The sequence below is a fragment of the Capra hircus genome, chromosome 16 (assembly GCF_001704415.2).
Source record: "Capra hircus breed San Clemente chromosome 16, ASM170441v1, whole genome shotgun sequence".
NCBI classification, from domain to species: domain Eukaryota; kingdom Metazoa; phylum Chordata; class Mammalia; order Artiodactyla; family Bovidae; genus Capra; species Capra hircus.
In genome coordinates this window covers 2,651,045-2,667,709 of record NC_030823.1, presented here as the reverse complement: position 1 = coordinate 2,667,709, position 16,665 = coordinate 2,651,045, and the positions used below count along the sequence as shown (strand labels likewise).

At 57.2% G+C, this 16,665-nt stretch overlaps 1 protein-coding gene across 1 annotated transcript in view; it reads right to left on the bottom strand.

The window, feature by feature from the left end:
* CDK18 (cyclin dependent kinase 18) overlaps positions 1 to 13,003 on the bottom strand; it is a 28,767-nt gene extending 15,764 nt beyond the window's left edge. The window contains exon 1 of the mRNA XM_018060051.1: positions 12,878 to 13,003. The gene's annotated coding sequence lies outside the window, so the exon portion shown is untranslated. The remainder of the gene's footprint in view (positions 1 to 12,877) is intronic.

Genomic DNA, 16,665 nt, shown 5'->3' with positions numbered 1-16,665 from the left:
AAAGGGCAGGGCTCCTGCAGCGCTCGCCGGAGCGGGCACTCAGAGCCACCCTTCCAATCCTCTCTGGCTCCAGAGGGGAGCTGCCTTGCTCAAAATCATGCAGCCACTTCCCGGCTGTTGCCAAGTGCACAGCCTCCGTGACCGTGCCGCTGCTTTCTTCTCCTAGCTGGAACTGCCCGCTGCCCCTCCAGAGGCCCAGGTTGTAAGTGCTGCTCTCTGCCTCCCAGTATCCTCCACCCTCACCCCAAATTCAAAGCCAGACCACCTCAGATGGCAGTTCTGCGCTAATGCTACAGGCCGAGGACAGTGTGCGGCCGTCGCTCATAGGGACGCCATTGCTCGTAGTTCGGCTCTGGTCTTTCATTCCAGATTATTTATTGAACACCCACCGCATGCCAGGCACTGTTGCTGACCCTGAGAATCTAACTTGTGAACAAAACGGGCACTAATCCTGTCCTCATGGTGCTGACGCTCTAATGGGGGTGGGGAGAGGTAGCAGACGATATAATTAAATATAATTAAATAAAATACACAACATGTTAGATGGTGACAAGTGCAAGGGAGAAAAAACAGGAAAGAGATGGGGCGTGAGAGGCGAGGTGTTGTCATTTTAAATAGGGTGATCAGGAAGTCTTCCTTGAGAAGGTGGCATCTTCTGAGGAAAATTCTGAGAAGGCACCAGGGAGGGAGCTAGTCATACAGAATCCGGGGGAAGCAGGTAACAGGGAAACAGCAGGTGAAAAGGTCCTGAGGCAGAAGTGAGTTTGGGGTGGTCTGGAGAGCAGAGAGCAGCAGATTGTGCTGGGTCCCCATGGGGTCTGGGAGGGCCTGAGGGGATGAGTGATCTGATTGGGTTCAGGTTCTAACAGGCTCCCTCTGACCGCAGCACAGGGGCCGCAGGGAGCCTGGCCAGGAGGCGGCAGTAACGGGGGTGATGACCGGGATCAGAGTGGCGCAGCGGAAGCGGGGAGAAGCGCTGGGTCCCGGTGTATCACAAAGGGGCAGCCGGAGGGATTTGCTGACAGGCTGTGAGTGGGAAAAGAGAGAAAAGTGAGAAAAGAGTCACGCGGGGCTCCGAAGGGGTTGCCTGAGCCAGGGAGGGATGGGTGGCCACCATGGAGGTGAGGTGCTGGGGGCGGAGGCCTGGTGGGTTTTGGGCACGAGCTTTACGTTCGCTGATGTCTGAGTCGGAGTGCTGAGTTGACACAAGGAAGGCACTCAGAAAATGTCAGCTCTCTTTTCTCTTTTTTTCCCTCGGCTTCCGGCACAGATGTAAAAATATCAGAAAAGAGTCCCATATAAAGCTCATCCTATAACACACATCCCTCACAGACATTCCTACCGTCCATAAGGCGCTTTGAGGCCGTGGGATGGAAGAGAAACGGGAAGCAGGGGACGTGGTGGGCAATGGGCAGGCCGGAGCCTCCAGACAGAGAGGGCAGGGCGGGCAGGAGGGGTCCCCGTGGCTGACACCGCCAGGCAGAGCCCTCAGCCCTCGGGCGGACAGCACCCATCCCCGGAGAGGCCCCATCACCCCCTGTCCAGGAGGCGCAGAGGCTCCCAGCCCCCAGGACAACCGCCGCCAGGACCCAGAACTAACCCCCGCCCTCCGGCTGGGACGCCTGGAAGACCCCGGCAGGCAGATTCTGGAGACAGAGAAGGAGGCTGGCAGAACATCCCATGGCCTCCCTCTCGCGGGAGTTTGGCTGCAGGCTGTTGCAGAGGCCGAGGTCAGCTTTTCCTCCTAAATCTCAGGGAAGCCAGCTCTGAGATCCCTCAGGAAACCTTATGAGAAGACTCTTTGCCTTCCTCCTGATTAAAGCCCTCATTGGGACTTCCCTATGGTCCAGTGGTTAAGAATCCGCCTGTCAGTGGAGGGGATGCGGGTTCGACCCCTGGCCTGCAAAGATCCCCCGTGCTGCGGACCAGCTGAGCCTGCGCTCCGTAACAAGAAAAGCCCGTGCGCCGCAGCTAGGGAAGGCTGGTGCCCAGCCGCAAAGACCCAGCACAGCCAAAATAACAGAGATGCAGTTCATTTTTAAAAATCCCTGATTCGCAGCCTGCAACCCAGGGCCCTTCAGAGGCCGCACCGCCTTCCTCTGGGGCTCAGCTCTTCCCCCTCGTCACCGTGGTGCGCGGTTCGGGTCCCAGGTCTCCGGAAGCCTCCCCAGGCGGGCACCCTCCCGACGGGCACACTCGTGACAGTGCGTCATCCACGGGGAGGACTCTGCTCACGCCCCTTACCAGGCGCGCTTCGACCCCCAGGCTAGCTCCGACAGCAGGCTGGCCGTCTCACCGGCGCTTGGAGCACCTACTGAGTCCCAGGTGTGCGAGTGCTTTTTCAAGTCCCCCCTTTTGGTTTGTCTTCTTTTCTTTCAGGCCTCAGTCTCTGTGAGCCCAGGGCTAGGGGATGAAGGAAGTAATTTCCAACTGCCCGCTTTCCGAAGCCCCGAGGGTCTGTCCCTCGTTCCCAAAGGCTGACCGCCAGCTATGGCCCTCAGGACACTCTCTGCTGCTCACTTCCTGGCCCTGTCTCGGCCACTCTGGGCCCATGGGCAGGTTTTAAAAATAACCAGGGGCCACGGCTGACCAAGTCTGCACACGTCAGGCGCTGGGACTTCAGAGACACCCCTTCCCCTAGCAGAACCGTGCCTGCAGGGAGCTGGCAGATAGCATCTTTCCTGCACCCTCTCACTGACCCTGCCCTGCACGGCTTGAGGCTTTAGTGTCCCTAGCTTGTAACAGACCTCAGGGGAAGCCAGTCACCCCGTGACCACCTGGAGTTGGGAGGAAGCGGGGAAGCAGAGGCCCTGGAGCCCTCATCACTCCTCATCACTCACTTTGCTCTGTGAGCTCCAGCATGGGGGAGAGGCCGTCAGCCTGCGCCTTTCTGAGGGGCCGGGATCCAGGGAACAGAGAGGCCTGTGGTCACCCTGCCAGTCAACAGATGCTCTGGACGCAGGGACAGGGCTCAGAGAAGATTCCCACAGCTCCTGCCAGAATGCATGGGGGCAGGTGGGGAAGGCCTTCCAGGAGCAAGCTGGGCTAATCTGCAGGAAGCTGGTCAGGAGGCGGCTGTCTGGGGCCCAGGGTCGCCCCTGTCCTAGACAAGCGCACCCCAATTCTTCCCCACGGCAGTGGAAGCAGGGCAGGCTGGGGCAGAGGGGACAGCTTCCAGCCAGCAGTCACTTCCCCAGGGAGGCCTGTGCGGGCCTTGGGAGGGCAGGCGCCACAGCATGGTGAGGGATGGCGTCCTACTTGATGCAAAAGTCCCATCGTGCGGGCCACGTGCCGCCCGGGCCTGCTCGCCAGAAGGCTCTGCAGTTCGGAGTCATGGGAAGAGCCCCAGCTCTCCCATCTACTAGCACTGTGACCTGGGAAGACCTCAGCTTCCTTATCTGCAAAATGGGGAGAATGTCCAACCTCCTATCCAGTTGCCACCGGCCGCGAGACCTGACTTTCTCATCTGCCTTCTGATGACGTCACTTCCCCATTTTAAATCCTTCAGTATTAACACCACCCTCAGGAAAAAGTCCAAACTCCAGCGGCCAGAAGACTAGGCCTCTTGTGTTTTGACCCCTGTCTCCTCCTGGTCTCTGCTCCCAGCCCTCCCTGGAGGGTCCCGCTTTCAGGAACACAGCTGACATTCTCAGAGGAAAGCACCCTCCTGGCCACCCGTGGGAAGGCCTTCCTCACTTTTCCCTCAGTAAAACTGCTCCCAGACTCAGCTGCTGCTTCCCCTGGGAGGCTGCACGTGGCCACCCCTCCTCCCGGGAAGTAAAACGAGATGGCTGCAGACTGACATGTCCTTCAGGGCAAGAGCATGGACTCAGGCAGCTTTGCTTCCACGGCCTCACGTGGAAGCAGCCTACCAGGTGCTTAGCCAGTGTTCGTGGAATGAATGGACACACTGAATTAGACCATAGCTGGTGCACTGTTACTGCTCATTTGAGCCTCTCCTCTACATTTAAACATCAGACTCATTGAAGACAAAGACCTTGACCCCCCCAGGACACTCTGTTGGTGTGCAGACCCTTTCTTCCACTCTCAAGCAGGCCAGGTCCTGTTGCTACGTTTGTCTTCTCCTTGTCAGGCCAGCCCCAACTCTTAGCGGGTGGGACTTGAGCCCACGTGGGTGGCCTGGCCCTGCCCTCTTCCTCGGGACACGAAGGCAAGCCTGGGGGTCCATCAGCCAGCCCAGGGCTCCCTGAGACATCTTTCCTCTTCGGTTCTCCTGACTCTCCATGGGAACGGCAACCCAGGGACCGGTGCACCAGGGACAAGGGGAAAGCCAACCAAGTGTTTGCATCTTCAAGACTCAAGGCAGACGTGACCTCTTCCTCGTATGCCTTCTGCCACACCCCTCCTATTCTCTCTAGCCTGAAATTCTGCTGGCCACGTGGGCCCCTGGGCTCCCACGGCATTCTAGATGTCCCCAAGCAGGGCACTTGGCTTGCTGTATTGTAACTGCTGGCCTGTCTGTCTCCCTAGTTTGCCTGTGGGCGGGTTAAGGGCAAGGACTGGTCTGACTCATCATTACACCCCTAGCCCCTGTCACAGGGCCTGGCATCACACAAACCCTCGAAAGAACAGTGAGCGAATCTACGAAAACCGAGCGCTCCTGGTTTGGGGAATGTTTGGAGGTAAGCGGGCCGCCCCGAGGCTGCCAGTTGCCCACTGGACTCCAAGACTCAGCTATAAGCTAGGTTCCTTCCCCAGGGCAGTGGGGGCGTGGGGTGGGGGGCTGGAGCAGAGACGGCGGCTTCCAGCCCAGCAGCCGCGCTCCCACTGAGGTCTGCGCAGGCCTTGGGGTGGGCAGTTGCCACAGCTCAGTGAGGAATAGACAAGGGATGGAGACGATCCTCAAGAGAGGTTCCAGCTGAACATGTGCTGAGTTGGGGCTCCCAGGTCTTGTGGGGAGGGGGCTTGGCAGGCCCCGGGCCCTCCTCCTGGGCTCCCATCCCCCAGGGGCAGATTTCCAGGGCCTTACAGGTCACGTAGACTACCTGGGCTCAGACCTTGACCTCGACCCCTACAGATGACCCCTCCTCACCCCAGACCGCGGCCTCAGCCCTGCTGACACTGTGTCACTCTTTCTGGCTTCCTGGGGCTCAAGGAACGAAGCCACATATGTCATCTTCTGGCATTTTCTTTTTCGGCCTTTTTTGGACACCCAGCCAAGGCTGCCCTGGAATCTCTGGAGAGGCTGTGGATTTCTAAGAGATAAGGTGGGGCGAGGCACCCTTCTGTCAGCTCTGGTCCTGGCCGTCCCAGACACCCCAGACCAGAGGCGGGAGCAAGGAGCCGGGGCAGGCAAGACCTCTGTCTCCTACGTCTGCTTCCAGACCAGGCCCACTCCAGCTCTCACTCCTTTCAGCAGCGTGCCTTAAAGAAAGACCCTCAAGGAAGGTCCCTCACCTACCATCAGTGTTTTTAACATTCCAGAGTCTGGAGCCTTTTCTTAAGTCTTCCTTGCTAAATCTCGGTGGAAGCAGCTCATCTGTTGCCACTCTGTTTGCCTAAGCGCGAAGCCTGATGCCCACCATCCTCTGTTCAACCAACAAGGGGAGAAAATAAAGAGCAGCCAGGTCACCTCCCTTTAGTCTTCCCTCATCCAGACTGAACAACCTGTCGCGGGGTCTTTGTTAACATCTCTGGTTTTCTCACCACACCCAACTTTAACAAACGGCAGGGGCTTTCAAGCGCGCATCCCAGGGGAACAGCTGCCTCACGAGTAGTGAGGGGGCCGGAGGGGAGGGTTTCCCACATCTCCAGACCACATTCCTATTTATACCGCACTCCCCACCACCAGTCTGGCCCAGCGACGCCACGCCCACGTTCTGAAGGACCCTGGCCAACATTCTCCACCCTTCAGAGCACGCTGGCCCCCGCACACTCAGCGTGGCCTCCCTCTCACCCAGCGGGGTCCAGGCAGCTGCTGCAGCCACCACCACTGCCCTGCTCCTCTCTGTCTCCAAGGCCTGCTCTGGGACAACTCCAAACATCCCGTGCTTTGGACGTCCTGTCAGCGGCACCACTCAGAGCAGGGTTCTCCCAGTCCTGGTCTCATTCCACAAACACCTGCCCAGCTCCAGGATCCAGGCTCCAGGCTCCAGGCTCCAGGCTCCGTCCCAGGCTCTCGTTAAGTCTCCCCTCCCCCAGCCCCTGGTTCTCCGGCTTCCTCCTCCCTCCCCTGTCTGGGAGCTCACTTCCTCTACCTGGCCCTGAATGTCATGCTGCTCAGAGTTCACTCTTCGGTCCTCTGTTCTTCCGTCTCTACACTCATCTTGGTGACCTCAGGCTTTCCTGCAGTGGAAACCACCACCCACGTGCTGATGACTTCCAGATTCGCAGCTCAGGCCCCACCAAGCCCCTGTGCCTCACACACAGGCCCAAATGCCTGCTGGGCACCTCGGTCTGGATGCTCCCCCAGGGTCTGGGATACTAGAATTACCCCCCTGGGCCTAGGACAGTCCCTGAGACAGCAAGTAGTTTGAGATGTGTATTTAAATGAAACGGGCATTTGTGTACAACTTGTAAACGCTGTGTGCTAGACATATATGTGTCATACATGTACACCCTATAAATACATGTAGACAAACACTGTACGTAGACATAACCCAGCAGGATACACACAATATATATATATATTCCAGAAGGTTCTAAATTAAAATGCTAACAGTAGTTATCTAACTGGGTGACAGAATTATGGGTGATTTTAATACCTCCTTTTTGCTTATTTGCAGCTTCTAATATTTCCATAATGAACTTCCATTGCTTATGTTAAGAGAACAACGCTTCTTTCTAAATGAAAAGAAAGTATTTTTAGATAGAGATTCCAGAACTGTTTAGTGCAAACCTTGGGAGAACTATGATTATCTAAGCAGGGTGGGCAAGCGTTCCCGTAAAGGCCAGACTGCCAGTATTTTAGGCTTTGTGGCCATACGGTCTCTGCTGCCGTCACACAGCTCTATCCCCCTAAAAGTACCCACAGACAGGATGGAAACGAATGCGTGGCTGTGTTCCAGTAAACCTTCACTCGTGGACACTAAAATTCATATATTATGTAATTTTCAAGTGTCACAAAATATTACTTTCATCTTTTGAATTTTTCCCAACCACTTAAACCTATAAATATCATTCTTAGCTCACAGGTCAGACTAATATAGGCTGGATTTGGCCAAGAGCCATGGTTCTTCAAGCCTTGCCCTTGGGCATCCGTGCCTGTATGATGTTTGAATCCCACACCCACTGCCTTGGGAAGTACTTTCTCTCCTCCCGTCTGACACGGAGGCGGCCTTCCAGGGCTTCCTCATCCACCGGAGCTGTGGCAAGGGCCAGCTACCCTGGCCTCAGCTGGGGGAAGGCCCTGCACTTCAGAGTTTGGGGGATCAAGAGTCCCTCCTGGGGTCTCCAAGGGCAGCTCCCCTCGCCGGCAGGATTGTCAAAAGCTGGAACCGCAAACCAGCCATCCTGGACGGGGCTCTAGGAACCCCCAGGTCTGTGCCCTCATCTACCAGGTGAAGAAGGGAAGACTCAGAAAGGGGAGCAGCCTGCCCAAGGCCTCTTGGACGACAGGGTAGAGCCAAACTAGAACCGAGGGCTTGTGACTCTGCGCTCAGTGCCCGTTCTGCTCCCTGGGGTTGGAAAGGACAGCAAGGATCTGGCCAGAGATGGCATTCCTTGCACCGGGCACCATGATCAGGGACATCAGCCGTTCACTGGAGAGCCGCCTTGCCCAGGGAAGCAGCCAGGCAGGTCTGGCGTCAGCCCAGAGCGTGGCACCCGGCCCAGCCGTGGCAAGGGGTGCTGCCAGCTGAGCTCCGTGCCAGGAACAGGGAGGGGCTTAGGGCCCCCTTTCCTGGCCTCGGCCCATGGCCTGCTGGTAGGGGGGCTCTAGGGACCCAGCACTGCTGATGTCACGAGTGTGACGCCCTCCAGCATAGGACCTACTCCCTACCTGCTCCCAGGTGCTGGATCCTGCCAGGATGTGGGGAAGGACAGCTACGGCCCCCCTCCCCGGGCCTGCTCTCTCAGCAAGAATCTCCTTTGCTGGGTGGCCAGGGCCAGAAAGGAGAAGCAGCCCTGTTTCCTGAGGGGACCCCCAAAGAAAGAAAAGGGGAGGTTCCTTTATGGAAGCGAGGGGTGAGGACAGAAATCATTCTGGAGCTTTGCCAGAGCTTCTCGCGATAATGATAACATGGAGAGGGCGCTTGGGGTAAGGGAGCGTGGAAATGTTTTAAGAATAGAGTTTCCTCCCCAGCTGGGGGCCTGAGCCCAGGGATCAAGGAGAGGGCAGGGTTCTGAAAACTGCCAAATGCGGTCCACTGACCCCGTCTGCCACCAGCCCTTGGTCACGACACCAGGTAAGGCAAGAGGCGAGGAGAACCGTTGACATTATCTCATCGGAATTCTTACAACCGCACGAGGTAATACTGTTCCTCTCTCCATTTTCTAAAGAAGGAAACTAAAACTTGGGTGAGCAAGGTCCTTCACCTAAGGGAACCACTTCCTGAGCAACAGGGGCAGGATCTGAACTGACCCCAAAGTTCAAACACTACCCCCACCCATGGCGGGCAAGAGACACACCCTCCACACACAAAAATGAATGAACATACCAGCGTGCCATTGTTAGCAGGCCACCCAGGACTTCCCTGGTGGTCTAGAGGCTAAGACTCCAAGCTCCCAAAGCAAGGAGCCCAGGTTTGATCCCTGGTTAGGGGACGAGGTCCCACGTGCCACAACTAAGAGTCTGCATGCCGCAGCTAAAGATCGCACGTGCTGCAGGAAGAGCGAGGATCCTGCGCGCTGCAACCAACACCCAGGCAGCCAAACAAATAAATATTTTTAAAAAGCATCGGTTTCTTTGGAAGGAATGATGCTAAAGCTGAAACTCCAGTCCTTTGGCCACCTCATGCGAAGAGTTGACTCATTGGAAAAGACCCTGATGCTGGGAGGGATTGGGGGCAGGAGGAGAAGGGGACGACAGAGGATGAGATGGCTAGATGGCATCACTGACTCGATGGACGAGAGTCTGAGTGAACTCCGGGAGTTGGTGATGGACAGGGAGGCCTGGCGTGCTGCGATTCATGGGGTCGCAAAGAGTCAGACACGACTGAGTGACTGAACTGAACTGAACTTGTCTATACTGATCCCTCTATTTCCAGGAAAGACTTTATTTAACATCAGAAGGGTGGGGTGGGAGCACAGGGTGAAACCACTCTCCAGAGTTCCCAGGCTCACCACTGCCCTTCAGAGGTTCAGGCCAATGTCTCCAAGACCAGGGTGTCCTGTCTTACCAGGGCCGCTCATGCTGTCAGGGAGCCTGAAGACCCTCTTGAGTTCAAAGGTGCTTCTCACCCTACCTCCTTACCGCTCCTCCTCTGCAGACGTGACCCTGAAGACATCAGGAGCTGGGGGGCTCTCCTTCCGACAGGAGGTCTGGCCGAGATGCTCCCACAGTGCCCCCTCTTCGTAGTCTGCTGCGCCACAGACCAGCCCCCGGCTCCGCTGTGATCCTGGGTCCCAGGCTGTCTGAGCAGCCATGAGCCCAGCCTTAGAGCTGGCTTCTGTGTGCGTGTGAGGGCACGTGCGCTGTGGGACCCACGGCAAGACCTTGGTCTGCTCCCACCCCCAGAGATGGGAAAGTGCCTACTCAGCAGCTGATGCCAGGAGGGCGAAGGGTCCAGGGTGGACAGAAGAGAAATGTGACTCACGCCCAAAGGGGCGAAGCTAATTAGGTGAGTCTGGATCCAGGCCAGCCACTCCCTCCCAGACAACAGAGCAGAACTGGGCCCGCAGTTGAGCACTGGGGGAGGGTCTTCTTACCCCAGGGAAGGGAGGCCTGGCGCAGGGCCCTCAGAGCAGGAGGCTGTTAGCTTTCCAGCCCCGACAGCCCACCTCACTCCTCTTGGAAGCTGAGACAGAGGGGAGGGTAGAGTCCCACAGCACAGACCCCTGGTCCCCTCCTGGCAAGCTCTCATCTACCAGTTCTCATCCACCTAGCCCCCACTCTCTTACACAGGGATGTCCTCCTCAGTCTGGAGGAATGGAAAAGATAATGCTAAGGGCCCAGCTTAATAAGATTAGGAAAGCCTGCCTCCATCTCTACCCAAAGCCAGGCACAGTGCGATAACTAGGAATTCATTCCCAAACAACAAATAAAGCCACTGGTTATTTGCCCTTTGCCAGGTGCCAGGCACTGTACATATTCATTTAATTCAGGTAACAACCCTCCCTGTTATAACCTCCATTTCACTGGTGAGGACACAGGCTGGGAGAAGCTCAGGGGTTTGCTGGGAGAGAGGACTCACACAGTGAGCGCTTGCTGGGCTGGCCCTCTCCTTTAGATCTCAAACTCAGGGAAGGAAAAAACGAATCAGAGAAGGGATAGATGGAGATACTGAACAAAAGTCCAAAGCAGGGTGATCCCAGAAAGTAGAGGCCAGACTGGGGTAGGAGCTGGGAGGAGCCAAGCCAGGCATGGGGCCTGTCTATTTGGGCACAGGAAAGTCAAATCACCAGAGGACAGTCTGCGTCTGTAGGGAAAACAAATACAGACATAAAGGCAGCTCCCTCTCCTCGAGGCCCAAGGTGGGGGAGGTGGGGGGCACTTCCAAGGCATGCAGCCTGATCCCATGAGGTCTTAGACCAAGAACTTAGTTGCTCCTCAGATCAGGTGCCTTTCTCCCACGACCCATGGAGAAGCCACGCTCTGCCCAGCACAGGACAAGTGGGAGCCTCCTTACTCAGAGCCCCAGCCCTCATCCTTCCTTCTCCAAGGACCAGACATCTCCGGAGTAGGCTGGTGTCTCCCTTGATGGGGGCATGGGCTAATAGCCAGGGGCCTTGAGGTCAGAGGAAGTGGGACCCCACACATGTGGATCTGGGGAAAGTCGGTGTCGCAGAGTCCCTGTTGCCTCACCGTAAAGTGGGATAATAATAACAGCTGTGGCAGCGCTACTGGTAAAGAACCTGCCTGCTAATGCAGGAGATGGAAGAGACGTGGGTTCAGTCCCTGGATCAGGAAGATCCCCTGGAGGAGGGCATGGCTTCCCACTCCAGTATTTTTGCCTGAAGAATCCCATGGACAAAGGAGCCTGGAGGGCTACAGTCCACAAGGTCACAAAAGTTGCACATGGCTAAAGTGACTTAGCACGCACTCATGCACAAATAACACCTACCTCATGAAGTTGTGTGACACACTGCTTGGCACCCAGTAGATAATTGATAAATGGTAGCCACTAAGGCATTAAGAAATCAAATGTAACTTACTGAAAACTTCTCTGGCTCTGGAAACGCCAGTAGGTTTGGGAAGAATGAAGGCTCCTGGCTGGGGATGGGCAGCCAGAGGGGAGAGTCCCAGGAACTCAGCGGGAGGGGAGTTTGCAGGGCTGGGGGGAGATCAGGCTCACAGGCTCATCAGTTGCACAGGAGCTGCCTGGAGCAGAGTAACCTGAGACAGAAGCTCTCCCGTGGCAAGGTGACTCTCTCTCCAGAACACCTTGGGATGCAGACCCAAACCTAGGAGCCAGTATTGCCGGGGGCCATCTTTGCCTTCCCCCAACCCTAAGCAAGGGGGTCTCAGACACCCCCTCTCCCCTGCCCAGGTCAGAGGAAAGGTAGGGGATCTCTGAGGATGCGGCTGTCAGCCAGACATTCCAGCATCCTCCTCCTAAGGATTCTGCTCCCCCAGGCCAGTGTCCAGGAACATGCTGTGTGCCCAAGCCCGGTGGAAAATGCCCCATGAACACGCTGAATCTCACGAGGCCCCGACACTGGCGGGCCAGGCTGGTGGTGTCAGTGAGTCACAGGGCTCAGGACACAGTTGGGGAACTGCTGAAGGCTGGGCTGGGGGTGGGGATGAGGTCCTGGGGAGCTGTCTCCCACTCATGCTGTAGGGAAGGAGTTCAGAGAGGATCAAAGGCCCCTGGTGCCCAGCAGGGTGTTGACCCCAAGCACTGGAGATGGAGATCAGTCGCTGTCTCAACTGTAGGATTCCCACCATAAGGCCTGCAGACAGCTCCAGAAACCCTGGCCCCCAACAGGCAGAGAAGAGAGGCCTCCAGCCAGAGCTGACTTCAGATTTTTGATTCCTATTATCTACCCCCCTCCCCAAGAATCCTCAGGCCACATCTCCCAACTGGCCACCCACCCTTCCCATGACTGAATTAACCCTTTGCCTGATGCGGCCGGGTGGGCAAGGGGCATTGCCCCTTTGGTTGGCCAGGGAGAAAAGAGCCCCCTCAACCCCCGCATCCCCACACACCCCCTAGCGCTGGAAGCTGCAGGGCTTCACGTGTCCTGTCCTTCCACCTTCACCCTAGGGCCCTGGCCTCCCACCCGCGCCAGCCTGCCTCTCTGGAAAGTTCACCGGAGCCCCGAAAGCCCTTCAAGGCGGGGTCTGGTCCCACACTGGCGGGTTCTCCCATTACCGGAGGCTCCTGACCCTTGCCCTTCGCAAGAGGAAGGGAGCAGAGAACGCGCCCGATTCCCGACCGGGTGAAAAACTTTGCTTCCTAGGAGCTCGGGGGAGGCCAAAGTGAGTCCCGCTGGAGACGCCCGGGAGGGGCGGCGGACCTGAGAAGGCAAAGCAGCCCTCCGTCCTAAGCCCCTGGACGCCGGGAGCCGGCCTGCGCAGGGAGGGCATCGCCCGCCCCCCAGCACGCCGGCCCAGCCGCCCGGCGATCGCCGACCTCCCCGCGTCGCCCTGGAGTCGCCCTGCAGCCCCGGCCCCCGGCAGGAGCAGACCTGCGCCTTTAAGAGCCGCTCGGCTTACCTTTGCCCCGTTTACCCGGCGCCGCGCTGCCCCCTCCTCCCGGGCCCCCCGCCCGCCCGCCCGGCCCGCCGGCCGCCGCGAGTCGCCCGCGGGACTCACCGCGCGTGTCCTGGGGGCCGCGGCGCGCCGGCTCCCGCCCGCGACAGCCGAGGGCCGGGCCCTGCGCCCTGCTGGGGTCCCTGCCCGCGCCCGGAGCGGCGGCCGCTGGTCGGGAAAGGTGCGCGGCTCCCCGGAGAGGCTGCAACCTGAGCGGGAGGAGGAGGGGAGGAGGGGAGGGGGGAGGGGGGAGGAGGGCGGGGCGGGGAGGGGAGAGCGCGGCCCCCGCCGGAGTTTTTCACACGCACGGCCCGACTCCGCCCCCGGCCCGCCCGCCCTGCCCACAGCCGCTGCCAATCCCTGGGGCTCGCTCTGCCCTGGTGCCCACCCCTCTTTCACATCTGGGAGCCAGGGGCCAAGCTCCTCTTCCGGTCTCGGCCCGGCCTCCGTCAGCCCTCAGGGGCTGCCCTGAGCGCCGTGACCCGGGGATGAGGTCTCCAGACTTGGAGCACCCAGGGCTGGGGCCAGGGCACCGGGGAGGCGTTGGGGGTCGGGGGGATTTGCTGAGTGTCCACCTCTCAGTGAAGCTCTCCCAGCCTTCTGGGTCTGACGCTGGATCCCAGCACCTGGCACCCCAGGAGCTAATGTGCACAGACAGGTCCCGTTGGTCATTTTTGCCTTTAGAGTTCTTGACAGCAGCAGTCCTGGCAGGGCTGTCCTTCTGTCCAATGGGACTTATCACTTACCTTCAGGTAAGTAAGGGCTTCCCTGGTGGCTCAGGCAATAAAGACTGCTTGCGATGCAGGAAGCCCAGATTCAGTCTCTGAGTCGGGAAGATCCCGTGGAGAAGGGAATGGCTCCCCGCTCCAGTATTCTTGCCTGAGAAATCCCATAGCCAGGGAAGTGGTGGGCTACAGTCTATAGGGTTGCAAAGAGTTGGACTCTACTGAGCGACTAACACACTTGCACACAGGTAAGTAAAGATAATCACCGCTCCCACTTCCTACCCCGAGGAGTAATTCAGTATCTCCTTTTGGAATAAAACCCTGCGAGCCAACTGAGGATTACCCAAGAAGGCTTACGGAATACCTCGTGCTAGGCCAACTTTCATTTTAGAGAAGGGGAAACTGACACCCAGAAAGGATATTGGATTGGCACAGTCTCACAAGGAGTTAGTGGCAAACCACGATGAGGACCTAAGCCAATGGCCACCACCATCCCTGCTCCATCAGACTTCAGGGATCAAAGGAAAACTGGGATGGGATCAAGTGCCCAGTCTGGCCCCCTTCCAGCACCACTTCCTCCTGAAGGCTGTGAGGAGAGGAGATGGTCACCAAATCGGGGAGGTCTGTGGCTTCTGCCCTGCCGGTGGACGTGGCCTCTGCAGTCTGGGGCTCCTGGCAGAGGACTCTTGAGGAGGGGTAGTCCACAGTGGGGATGTGTTTCTGCTGAATGTTCTCTGACGATTGATTGAAAGCGACTACCACTCTTTAAGTCCTAGACTCTGAGCCTGGGCCCTTTCCCTAGAGAGAGAGACTGAGTGGTTGAGAATAGGGAAAAAACTTTCTTTCTGGAAGACATGGGCCTGAGATCTGCCCTCTGACATCAGCCTGCATCCAGATTGCTGCACAAGCTCTCTCGCGACTCCACAGGGCTTGGACTTGGGAGGGAGAAGAGAGACAGTGGGCCCATCGGGACAGTGACCCGGCGAAGGGCCTCCCAACTCTTTGCTCCCTCTGTCTTCTCTGCCAGCACATGCATATTTCCTGGGCCCGTGTGCTCTATAAGTATAAATCTGCTGCGTGCTGAAGGGGTGCAAAGAACGATGGTCTGGAGCAAAGTCTCCTGGATCTGGAGACTCCAGGCTTTCAGAAGCACAGCAACCTGCCTGGCTTCATAATCCACCTGTGCGATAAGAATACAGGCATGCAGGGAGGGGTCCAAGCAGTGGCAGGGCAGGAGCTATGCTGAAGAACTGTGTTTTAGAGGATTAGAGAGAATGAGGCTAAAGGAACCAGGGGCGTATATGTAGTTAAAAGGTTTCAACAAAACTTTACTGATCATCTCTTCTTTGCAAACAACAGCCGATTCTCTGGGCACAGAAGATGAATGAAATGCCGCCCCGCCCTCAGGGAGCTCACTCTCCTGTGGGACAGTAAGTGACCAGTTCCTGGGCTGGAGGGCCAAGGTCAGAGCTGTGGCCGCCTGGAGGGGTTGTTTTGTTACTTGAGCGCAGGGTTACAGGATGAGAGGACAGTGGAGGGGAGGAAGGGCTTTTGTGTTTTTCCAGCAGGGATAATATCAAGTGCAAAGTGCAAGGGTGGAGAATCTGGCCACACAGCTCTGTGAGGCCAGAGCTTAGAGTGGGGCTGGAGGTGACTTCACAAAGGGAGCAGGTGCTCGGGTCTGAAGAGCCTTCTACATGCACCAGGGCTAATGAGCCAGGGTCCTCTCCTACAAAAGGAGGCAACCTAGAACATTTCAGAGGAAAGAGAAATCACCCGGTCTGTGATTTAGGATAAGCTCTCTGGTAGTCAAGTGGAGGACTGATGTGGGGTCAAACTGGGAGATGAGAAGCCCAGTTTGGAGGCCAAATCTGATGAAACATCATGAGGAGTAGCAGCAGAGAGGAGGGGAGGAGAGGCAGTTAGGAGACAGGGTCACGGCACTTTGTGCCTAGAAGATAAGGGATCAGAGTGTCCTGGTGTGGTAAGCCAAGCTGGGAACTTCTTTGTGACACCTTGACTCCCAGAACCTCCTGTGTACCCTTGGGCAAGTGACTTAAACTTTCTGAGCTGAGTTTGGCAATCTGTAAGTAAAGATACTAAAATTAAAGTGTGTAGCTGTAGTACATATTAAACATAATGTATGCCAAGGCACAGGGTTCGGCTTGTAACAGGACCTCAGTGCATGGTAGATGTAATTACCTTTGTCCATTCAACTAACATTTATTGAGCATCTGCTATGTGCCAGGGTCTGTAGTGGATCCTTGGGGTTTAAATCTCAGTGCCCGTTCTCATGCAGGTGAGCGTCCCCGGGAAGAGAGATGTGCAGGGGAAGAGCTGCACAACAAGGTGATACGGGGCCCAGGAGACTCAGGGACATCTTCACAGAGGAGAGGGGACAGCTGAAATGATGGAGAGTCTGCGACCTGCTCAGACTGTCCCGTCGCCCCCACCCCCTGATCTGGGATTGCATTTCAGCATCTTTGAAATCTTCAGTTTTGACGGCAAAGCCTTGCTCCTTGGAGTTGGGCGGGGGGAATGGGCTGTAGATGGGTGTCTCTATGGGGTCTGAATGGCAGATGGAGCCTCGGCAGCCCCCGGGAAGGGCACGAGCACATGGACAGGTAGGAGGGGAAGCCAGGTGAGAGGGACCATGGGCATGTGGGCGGAGTTTGCTAGCTGGATAAAGAGCCTGTGTGCGCGTGTGTGTGTGGCTCGTCCTGATTCTTCTGCTCCCTTTCTCTGTTCTTTGGAAAGTTGCCTCCAAAGCCTCAGGTGTCCCCACCATTCTCCCATGCCTATTTTCTTTCCACCCATCTCTCAACAAGCCGAGCTTAGTAGAAACCGCACTGCCTGGGTCCTCCACTAAGGAGGGACTCCCCGCCCTGCCGCCCCATCAGGTAAGACCTCGGGCTGTAAAGCCACATAGACATGTGACCTTGGGCAGTTACTCACGTCTCCTGCTTGCCCGTCTGCAACATGAGGATGGTAACAGTCCCTCTCTCCTGAGGCTGTTGTGAGATGTAAACCTGCGCCCAATCAATGCTTTCTTCCATTCTCTGCAGCCCAATAACTGTCTCCTTGCGGAGAGTCAGACAACACTCAGCTGGGGCTTCCCCTGGCACC